The 10,750-nt window shown below is 37.8% G+C and overlaps 1 long non-coding RNA gene across 1 annotated transcript; it reads right to left on the bottom strand.

The window, feature by feature from the left end:
* Nucleotides 1-369: 369 nt before the first annotated feature.
* On the bottom strand, nt 370-4,673 carry LOC116584082. Its single transcript, XR_004283056.1, has 3 exons — nt 4,540-4,673; nt 3,920-3,925; nt 370-380 (listed from the first exon to the last, which is right to left on the bottom strand). It is a non-coding gene; the product is annotated as an uncharacterized LOC116584082 (long non-coding RNA).
* Between the last annotated feature and the right edge of the window lie 6,077 nt (nt 4,674-10,750).

Here is a 10,750-nt window from a genome sequence, read left to right as displayed (position 1 = left end):
GATTAAAAGTTAAACAGTTTAAGGGAAGGGAAAGGTAATTTTAGACAAAAATAAGAACATGAACAAAAACATGGAGTTTTAGGAATACTTGAGGTATAGGGACAATCACAAGGAGTTTCATATCCTAGATCCTAAAGTATGAACCGAGTAGAATCTGGCAATAAGACAGGAGACATAGTCAGTCATGGATACCTTACTTATTTTGCTAAGAAGTTTGAGCTTTAGTTGGATCCAATAAAAGATAAGAAGCCACTGCATAATTGTAACTGTGAATGGTATGTTTTTATGAAAGGGTAGATGGGTTTGAATAGTAGGGAAGATTATTTGAACAAGGAAAATCTATTTGAACTATTAAGAAAGCTAAGATGACAAGATCTTAGCTAAAGAGAAAGTTTACATGAGGAAAATGGGAAAGACTTGAGGAATATTTGGAAGAAAATTTGTCAGGACTATTGAAAATAGTAGGAAAGGCATAGGGAAAGACTATAATTATTTCTAGGATTCCAGATAAGAAACAAAACAAAGAACAACTGGAGGGGACATAGTGCTTGATGAGTTCAGTACTGGCATGCTGAGCCCATCCAAAGAGAGAAGACAAGCATGTGTATTTGTAGTCAAGGAAATTCAGGTTACAGCTGATGATAGGGAGTATCAGCTCCCTATCATCTACTTCAGCAACTTCTACTTCCTCCAACTACTTCAGCATAGTAGTTCAAATTGTGTGAGTGAATGAACCACCCAAGAAGAGAGTATAAAACATTGGTTCTTAAATCTAACTGCATATTAGAATCAAATGAAATGATACTTATGCCCAAGCATCACCTCAAACCACTTAAATAAAACTTATAGAGATGTAGCCTTGCTCTGGAATTACTGAGTAGGTGAAAATAAGGAGGAGCCCAAGACTGCAAGCCCATGAAGAAAACAAAACAGAACAAAAACAAAACAAAACAAAAAACAAAAACAAAAGCAAAACAGAGGAGGGACTGGGTGGCTCAGTCAGTTGGGCATCCAACTCTTGATTTTGGCTCAGGTCATGATCTCAGGGTCTTGGGGTCAAGCCTTACATCTGGCTCTGTGCTCAAGATGGAGTCTGCTTGTCCCTCTCCTTCTGCTCCTCCCCCTGTTCTCCCTCTCACTTTCTCAAATAAATAAGTAAAATCTTTATTAAAAGAAAGAAAGAGAGAGGGAGAGAGGGAGGGAGGGAGAAAGGGTGGCTCAGAAAAATATAAAGAGAACCAGAAAAAAGCTGAAACTACCTTCATACTCCCAGTTGTATTCAACTAGAACAGAGTCAATATAATATAATCATTGTTTTAAACGTTAATGCTGTGATGTACTATCATTTCAGAAATCCTTGACCACCACAATAGCATCCCACTTCAAGAGTTCGAGTTTTATTTTACCAATATAGAATTATTAGCTGGCCATACCCTATTACAGAAAATATGTTCTCAAAAAGTTTCAGTTCCTTTAAAACATGGTGAAACATAAATAATTTTAACTAACCAGATATGTTAAATAATTTTAAGAGTTCCAAGACAAATCAAAGTCCCTTTTGGGACAAATAATTTTCTTCTTCAGGATTTATCTATTTATTTTACTTTTGTATTTTTCTTAAAGAACTGTTAGATGGGGGTAAGACAGACCTTACATACATTACATATTGAAATTTAGAAGTTATTGTAAATATTTATATCTATACTTATAATACTCAACATCCAAAGTATACATGGCATCTTTATTCCCCTAAATTATAGTTTTATTGATAGAGGCAATATAAATATACCATTTCTTAGATGCAACTGAAAATGTGATTATGACCTCTAACAATGGTAATTTAAGTATTAATTTCCATCCATCTCAGCAACTGGCAGCATCCATCAATTATAGCATTAGCTGCTCAGCAATTGCAGCTGCAAAAAGCAGAATTAGCGTATAAGCTACTGTCACTCACCTGAAATTTTACAGTTTTAATTAGTGAGCCTGGAAGGCTGTCAACAACCAAAAACCCCAATGATAGGCCTGGAAAGATAGAATTTCCCAACCTTTTCCAAGATGCAGTCATCCAGCACTGTATGTCATTGAAAGTGTCTGAAAGAAAACTCTTTATTTTGGTTTCTGGCACCATTACTTAAAGAATAATACTGGGCAGAAAACTCCTCTGAGCCCATCAGAAGTCTACAGAAAAGTTGTTTTATACTCATTTTTACCTTTATTTCTATGTCATTGGTTTTCACAAGTTCTGATACTGCAGTTATTATTTTACTCATTTACTATGATATTTTTGAGTACTTTGTATGTGCCAGACATTTGGCTGGGTATTGGGGATATACAGTTAAGTAGCAGAAAGAGTCCTGCTCTCAGAGGAGTTACATTCAAAATGGGGAGATAAACAGATGGAGAGATAATCAATAAATGAAAGAAGACTATCATAGTGATAGATTCTAGGAAAAGAAAATAAAGTCAGGAAATTGAGTTAATGGGAAGATACTCATATTTGGTAACTAGGAAAGGGCACTCTGATGCCCTCAGAGATGAGTCATGCATGATGAGATGGAGTCAACATTCAAAAGCAATAAAGAAGAGCATTTTAGTAAGAAAGTATAAAAGCCCAGGAAAAAGAAAGAATGAAAAATTTTGCATATTTGAGAAGAAGAAAAAGCACTGTGGAATGTAACGGGCAAGGGTAAGATTAGTCCAAGCAGAGGTTACAGACATGGACACAGGCCAAAGCATATAGGACTTTGTAAACTACAATAAACAAGTTTGGATTTTGTTCAAAGTACAGTGAGATGTCACTTAGACCTAGAAGGGTTTAAGTTGATTTTTGTTTTTAAAAGACTTCTTGTCCTGCTCATTAGTGAAGAATGGATTATAATTCATGAGAATTTCTTACACATTTACAGCAAAAGCATGAAAAAGAATACTCATGGCAATATTTTTTCATACTAGCAAAACTTGAAATAGACCAAACTTTCTTCAATAGTAGAATAATAAATCATTTTGTGACAGTCTTACCATGGACTACTATATATTAATGAAAATGACAAACTAAAGTAATTTACATCAACATGAGTGCATCAAAAAAAGTGACTAGAAAAGCAAATTACAGAAAAATACAGAATGGTTCCACTTTCAAATTCAAAAGCATATACAAACTAGACAATATATATTCTTGGATATACACATACATAATGAAAAAACAGAGTGAATCAATGCAAAGTATGGACACACCTATGGTGACCCCTAATGAATAATACCATTGTATAGCTCCTCTCCTGCAGTATGAGTGGAATCTGCGACTAGGGCAAAGGTGATGAGACACCATTCCAGTGATTATATTGCATTATATAAAACTCTACAGTAGCAGCTGAAATGTGACATTCTCCCACTGGCCCTGAAGTAAGCTGACACGCTGAGAAGTCCCTTGACAAAGCCTACACAGCAAGGAACACTCAAGAATTGCATGACCCCAAGCCAATAGTCAGCAAGAAAACAGGAACCTCAGTCCTATAACCATAAGAAAATGATTTCTGCCAACAAACTGAGGGAGCTAGAAGTAGATCTTTCCCCAGTTGAGCCTCTGATGAGAATGCAGTCCCCCTGACTCCTTAATTGTATATTTGTTAGACTCTAAGTGGAGGACCCAGTTAATCTATGCCTACTCCCCTGACCTATACAAACTATAAGATAATAAATGTGTGTTGTTTTAAGCCACTAAGTGTGGTAACTTGTTACAAAGTAATTAAAAACTAATATAGAAATAGTAAATAGAGGAGGAGAAAAGATGGCAGGGAGTAGGAGACCTAATATCAGGTCCCAGGAGTTCTACTGGATAGTTACCAAAGATTTTGAACACCTACAAACTCAACAGGAATTTGAAAAGAAGAAGAGCAGCAACTCTAAGACAGAAAACCAACCCCTTTCTGGAAAGTAGGACATGCAGAGAAGTGAATCCAAAGTGACATAATGGAAGATAGACCGTGGGGGGAGGGCCTGGCTCCTGGCAAGCAGAAGAGCAGCAGAGCACAAAATCAGAACTTTTAGAAGGCTGCTCCATTGAGGGACGTCACTCCAGAGGCTAAACAGGGGGTGGTGCCCTCACAGGGGCAGTGTGGTCTCAGGACACCCAGGGTCACAGAAAGACCAGGGGTAACTGAGTGTGACAGAGCCCGCAGGTGTTGGAGTGGGGAAGCTGGCTGCAGAGATGGAACTGAGGAGAGGGCTCTCAGCTTGGGGTCACCTTAAACCATGATCCAAGGCACAGTAACGTCACTATCCTTCAAGCAGGAACCCCACAAGGGGCAGATCTGGGGAGACACCCTCCTTCCTTCTCCAGGAGAAGTGGGGTGGGAGGGTGCTTCAGGAATCTGCTGGGTTTGGAGACTCCAAAGGGGGCCATGTGTCAGAGATAGAAACACTCAGTCACAGGCCAGTGAGCATGGAGTGCAGCCGGAAAGCAAGGAGACAGGAGTGACAGACTGCTTTTCTCTGAGGGTGCCCTGAGGAGTGGGGTTCTGAGCTCTCAGTTCGAACAAGGCTGGAAATTGGGAGGCCGTTATTTTCATTCCTGTCCTCCAAAGCTATAAGGAAGGCATTCAGGGAACAAATCTCCCAAGAGCAAACCCAAGCAGATTAATTTAGCCTGGCCCCTGGCAAGGAAGTACAATTCTGCCTCAGGCAAAGATATTTGTGAATCACTGCAACAGGCCCCTCCCCCAGAAGATCAGCAAGAATATACAGCCAAGACCAAGTCCACCACTCAGTGAGAAATGTGGAACTCCAGAGCTAGGGGAATGCAACACATAGAGTTCATGGCTTTTTTCCCAGTGATTCTTTAGTCTTTCAATGTTACAATTTTAAATTTTTTTTATTTTTCCTTAGTCTATTTCTCTGAATTTTTTCTTTCATAATTTAATGTTTTTTAACTTATTAATACTTTTTTAAAAAAATATTTTTTAATTTTCATTGTTATAGTCATATTCTATCCCTTCATTGTATTTAGCCTTATTTTTTGTATACATATAGGTTTTTCTTTCTTTAAAATTCTGAGATACAGTTTCTTCTAACAGATCAAAATATACCCTAAATCAACTGCATGGCTTCATTCTAATCTCCAGCCTGATTGTATTCGTTCCCTTTTCTTTTTTCTTTTTTCCTTTTTCACCCAACTTCTTATCAATTCCTTTTTAAAAATCTTTTGTAATTTTCATTTTTACAGTCATATCCATCCCTTCATTATGTTTACCGATATTTTTTGTATATATGTTTTTCTTTCTTTAAAATTTTGGAAGGCAGTTTCTTTTAACAGACCAAAATACACCCCAAATCAAGTGTGTGGCTCTGTTCTATTCACCAGTCTAATATATATTTATTCCCTTCTTTTCTCCCTCCCCCACCCCCAGGTTTGGGTCTCTCTTAATTTTTCTGGAGTCCCTGCTATCCTTTTACTCTTTTGTTCCCTCATCCATCTATTATTATCTGTACAAGATAACAAGGCAGAAAAAGTCACCTCAGAATAGAGAACAATAAGCAGTACCAATGGCTAGGGACCTAATCAATATGGATATTTGTAAGATGTTAGTTCTAGAGTTCAGAATGATGATTATTAAGGTGCTAGTTGGGCTCAAAGAAAGCAAGGAAGATATTAAGAATCCCTTTCTGGAGAAATAAAAGTACTAACATCTATCTAAGTTGAAATTTAAAAAGCTATTAATGAAGTACAATAAAAAATGGAGGCTCTTGGAGGAGTCTGGGTGGCTCAGTGGGTTAAGCCTCTGCCTTCAGCTCAGGTCATGGTCTCAGGGTCCTGAGATTGAACCCCGCATCAGGCTCTCTGATCAACAGGGATCCTGCTTCCTCCTCTCTTTCTGCCTGCTTCCCTGCCTACATGTGATCTCTCTCACTCTCTCTGTCAAATAAATAAATAAAATCTTTTAAAAAAAGATGAAGTCCCTTACTGCTAAGATAAATGAGGCAGAAGAGAGAATTAGTGATATGGAAGACCAAATGATGGAGAATAAAGAAGCTGAGAAAAAGATAAAAAACTACTGGGTCACAAGGAGAGATTCAAGAGATAAATGATGCCATGAGATGAAACAATATTACAATAATTAGGATCCCAGAAGAAGAAAAAGAGAGAGAGAGAGGAGCATCAGGTATATTAGAGCAAATTATGGCAGAGAATTTCCCTAATATGGGGAAATAAAGAGGCATCAAAATCTAGGAGCGATAGAGAATCCCTCACAAAATCAATAAAAATGGGTCCACACCCCGACATCTAATAGTAAAACTTAGACATGGCAGTAACAAAGAGAAAATCCTGAAAGCAGCTCAGGACAAGAGGTCCATAACATACAATGGCAAAAATATTAGACTGGCAGCTGATCTATCTATAGAGACCTAGCAGGCCAGAAAGGACTGGACGATATATTCAGAGCGCACTAAATGAGAAAAATATGCAGCCAAGAATGCTATATCCAGCTATGCTGTCATTGAAAATAGAAGGAGAGATAAAAAGGACAAATTAAAAATTAAAAGAATATGCAAACACCAAGCCGCTCTACAGGAAATATTGAAAAGGGCCCTCTAAGCAAAGAGAGAGCCTAAAAGTACAGACCATAAAGGAACAGAGACAATATACAGTAACAGTCACCTTACAGGCAATACAATGGCACTAAATTCATATCTTTCAATAGCTACCCTGAATGTAAATGTGCTAAGTGATCCAATCAAAAGACACAGGGTATCAGAATGGATTAAAAAAAAAAAAAAGACTCATCGATATGCTGTCTGCAAGAAACTCATTTTATACCCAAAGACACCTCCAGATTTAAAGTGAGGGGGTGGAAAACCATTTACCATGCTAGTGGACATCAAAAGAAAGCTAGGGTGGCAATTCTTATATCAGATAAATTTGATTTAAGCCAAAGACTATAATATAGAAAGGATAGTATATCATACTTAAAGGGTCTGTACAACAGAAGATCTAACAATTTTAAATATCTATACCCCTGACAGGAGCAGCCAATTATATAAACCAATTAATAACAAAATCAAAGAAACACATTGACAATGATACAATAATTGTAGGGGACTTTAACACTCCCCTCACTGAAACAGACAGATCATCTAAGCTAAAGATCAACAAGGAAATAAAGGCCTTAAATGACACACTGAACAAGATGAACCTCACATACATATTCAGAACATTCCATCCCAAAGCAACAGAATACACATTCTTTTCTCGTGTACATGGAACATTCTCCAGAATAGATCACATCCTGGGTCATAAAACAGGTCTCAACCAATACCAAAAGATTAGGATCATTCCCTGCATATTTCACAATGCTCTGAAACTAGAACTCAGTCACAAGAGGAAAGATGGAAAGAACTCAAATACATGGAGGCTAAAGAGCATCCTACTAAAAATGAATGTGTTAACCAGGAAATCAAAGAAGAATTAAAAAAAAATTCATCAAAAAAAATGAAAATGAAAACACAACTGTTCAAAATCTTTGGGACACAGCAAAAGCAGTCCTGAGAGGAAAGCATATAGCAATACAAGTCTTTCTCAAGAAACAAGCAGGGTCTCAAGTACACAACCTAACCCTATACCTAAAGGAGATAGAGAAAGAACAGCAAAGAAAGCCTAAACCTATCAGGAGAAGAGAAATCATAAAGATCAGAGCAGAAATAAATGAAATAGAAACCAAAAGAACAGTACAACAAACCACGAAACTAGGAGCTGGTTCTCTGAAACAATTAATAAGATTGATAAAGTGCTAACTCCCTTCTGCTCTCTATCTCCCCATATCTTCCATGTTATTCCTTATGCTCTACAAGGGAGTTGGGGGAAACTGGAGGGGAAGATGAACCATGAGAAACTGTGGACTCTGAGGAACTAACTGAGGGTTTTGTAGGGGAGAGGGGTGGGAGGTTGGGTGAGCCTGGTGGTGGGAATTGTAGAGGGCATGTATTGCATGGAGCACTGGGTGTGGTGCATATACAGTGAACTCTGGAACACTGAAAAGAAAAAAAATAATTGCTAAACCCGTGGCCAGATTTACTAAAAAGAACAGAAAAAGACCCAAGTTAATAAAATCAGGAATAAAAGAGGAGAGATCACAACCAACACCAGAGAAATACAAACAATTATAAGAACATATTATAAGCAACTATATGCCAGCAAATTTGACAATCAGGAAGAAATGGATGTATTCCTAGAGACATATAAACTACCAAAATTGAGCCAGGAAGAAACAGAAAACCTGAATAGACAATCATCAAAAATCTCCCAGCAAACAAGAGCCCAGGGCCAGAGAGTTTCCCAGGGGAATTCTACCAAACATTTAAAAATGAATTAATATCTAATCTCATGAAATTGTTAAAAAAAAATAGAAATGGAAGGAAAAGTTCCAAAATCATTCTATGCGTCCAGCATTACTTTGATCCCCAAACCAGACAAAGACCCCATCAAAAAGGAGAATTACAGACCAATATCCTCAATGAACACGGATGCAAAATTTCTTACCAAAATACTAGCCAATAGGATCCAACAGTACATTAAAAGGATTATTCACCATGACCAAGCGGGATTTTTTCCTAGGGTGCAAGGTTGGCTCAACATCCACAAATCAATCAATGTGACACAATACATTAATAAAAGGAGGAACAAGAACCATATGATACTCTCAATAGATGCTGAAAAAGCAACTGACAAAGTACAGCATCCTTTCTTGATCAAAACTCTTCACAGTGTAGGGATAGAGAGTACATACCTCAATATCATCTATGAAAACCCCACAGCAAATATCATCTTCAATGGGAAGAAACTGAGAGCTTTTTCCCTAAGCAGGAATGCAACAGTGCTGTCCACTATCACCACTGCTATTCAACATAGTACTAGAAGTCCTAGCCTCAACAATCAGACAACAAAAAGAAATTAAGGGCACTACTGGGTATTTGCCCCAAAGATACAGATGTCGTGAAAAGAAGGGCCAACTGTACCCCAATGTTTATAGAAGCAATGGCCACGGTCACCAAACTGTGGAAAGAACCAAGATGCCCTTCAACAGATGAATGGATAAGGAAGATGTGGTCCATATACACTATGGAGTATTATGCCTCCATCAGAAAGGATGAATACCCAACTTTTGTCGCAACATGGATGGGACTGGAGGAGATTATGCTGAGTGAAATAAGTCAAGCAGAGAGAGTCAATTATCATATGGTTTCACTTATTTGTGGAGCATAACAAAAAGCATGGAGGACATGGGGAGTTAGAGAGGAGAAGGGAGTTGGGGGAAATTGGAAGGGGAGGTGAACCATGAGAGACTATGGACTCTGAAAAACAATCTGAGGTTTTTGAAGGGGTTGGGGGTGGGAGGTTGGGGGAACCAGGTGGTGGGTATTGGAAAGGGCACGGATTGCATGGAGCACTGGGTGTGGTGCAAAAACAATGAATACTGTTACACTGAAAATAAATTTTTAAAAAAAGCAAAGAAATTAAAGGCATCCAAATCGACAAAGAAGAAGTCAAACTCTCACTCTTTGCAGATGATATGATACTTTATGTAGAAAACCCAAAAGATTCCACTCCAAAACTGTTAGAACTCATACAGGAATTCAGTAAATTGTCAGGATATAAAATCAATGCACAGAAATCAGTTGCATTTCTATACACCAACAGAAAGGCAGAAGAAAGAGAAATTAAGGAGTTGATCTGATTTACAATTGCAACCAAAACCATAAAATACCTAGGAATAAACCTAACCAAAGAGGTGAAGAATCTGTAACTATAAAGTACTCATGAAAGAAATTGAAGAAGACACAAAGAAATGGAAAACCTTCCATGCTCATGGATTGGAAGAACAGATGTGAAAATATCTGTGCTACCTAAAGCAATCTACACATTTAATGCAATCCCTATCAAAATACCATCAACATTTTTCAAAGAAATGGAACAAATAATCCTAAAATTTACATGGAACTAGAAAAGACCCCCCAATAGCCAGAGGAATGTTGAAAAAGAAAACCAAAGTTGGCAGCATCACAATTCCAGACTTCAAACTGTAATCATCAAAACAGTATGGTACTGGCACAAAAACAGACATATAAGATAAATGGAACAGAATACAGAGCCCAGAAATGGGTCCTCAACTCTACGGTCAACTAAACTTCGACAAAGCAGGAAAGAATGTCCAATGGAAAAAGACAGTCTCTTCAAAAAATGGTGTTGGGAAAATTGGACAGCCACAGGCAGAAGAATGAAACTGGACCATTTCCTTACACCACACACAAAAATAGACTCAAAATGGATGGAAGACCTCAGTGTGAGACAGGAATCCATCACAATCCTTGAGGACAACACAGGCAGCAACCTCTTTGACCTCAGCCGTAGCAACTCCTTCCTAGAAACTTCACTAAAGGCAAAGGAAGCAAAGGCAAAAATGAACTATTGGGACTTCATCAAGATAAAAATCTTTTGCATGGCAAAGGAAACAGTCAACAAAACCAAAACAACCAACATAGTGGGAGAAAGTATTTGAAAATGACATATCAATAAGGGCTAGTATCCAAAATCTATAAAGAACTCATCAAACTCAACACCCAAAGAACAAATAACCAATCAAGAAATGAGCAGAAGACACAAACAGACATTTCTGCAAATAAGACACCCAAATGGACAAAAGGCACATGAAAAAGTACACAACATCACTTGGAATCAGGGAAATACAGGTCAAAA

The sequence above is a fragment of the Mustela erminea genome, chromosome 2 (genome assembly GCF_009829155.1).
Source record: "Mustela erminea isolate mMusErm1 chromosome 2, mMusErm1.Pri, whole genome shotgun sequence".
In the NCBI taxonomy this organism is placed as follows: Eukaryota; Metazoa; Chordata; class Mammalia; order Carnivora; family Mustelidae; genus Mustela; species Mustela erminea.
The sequence above is the reverse complement of the archived record's forward strand: the minus strand, read 5'-3'. Positions and strand labels throughout refer to the sequence as shown.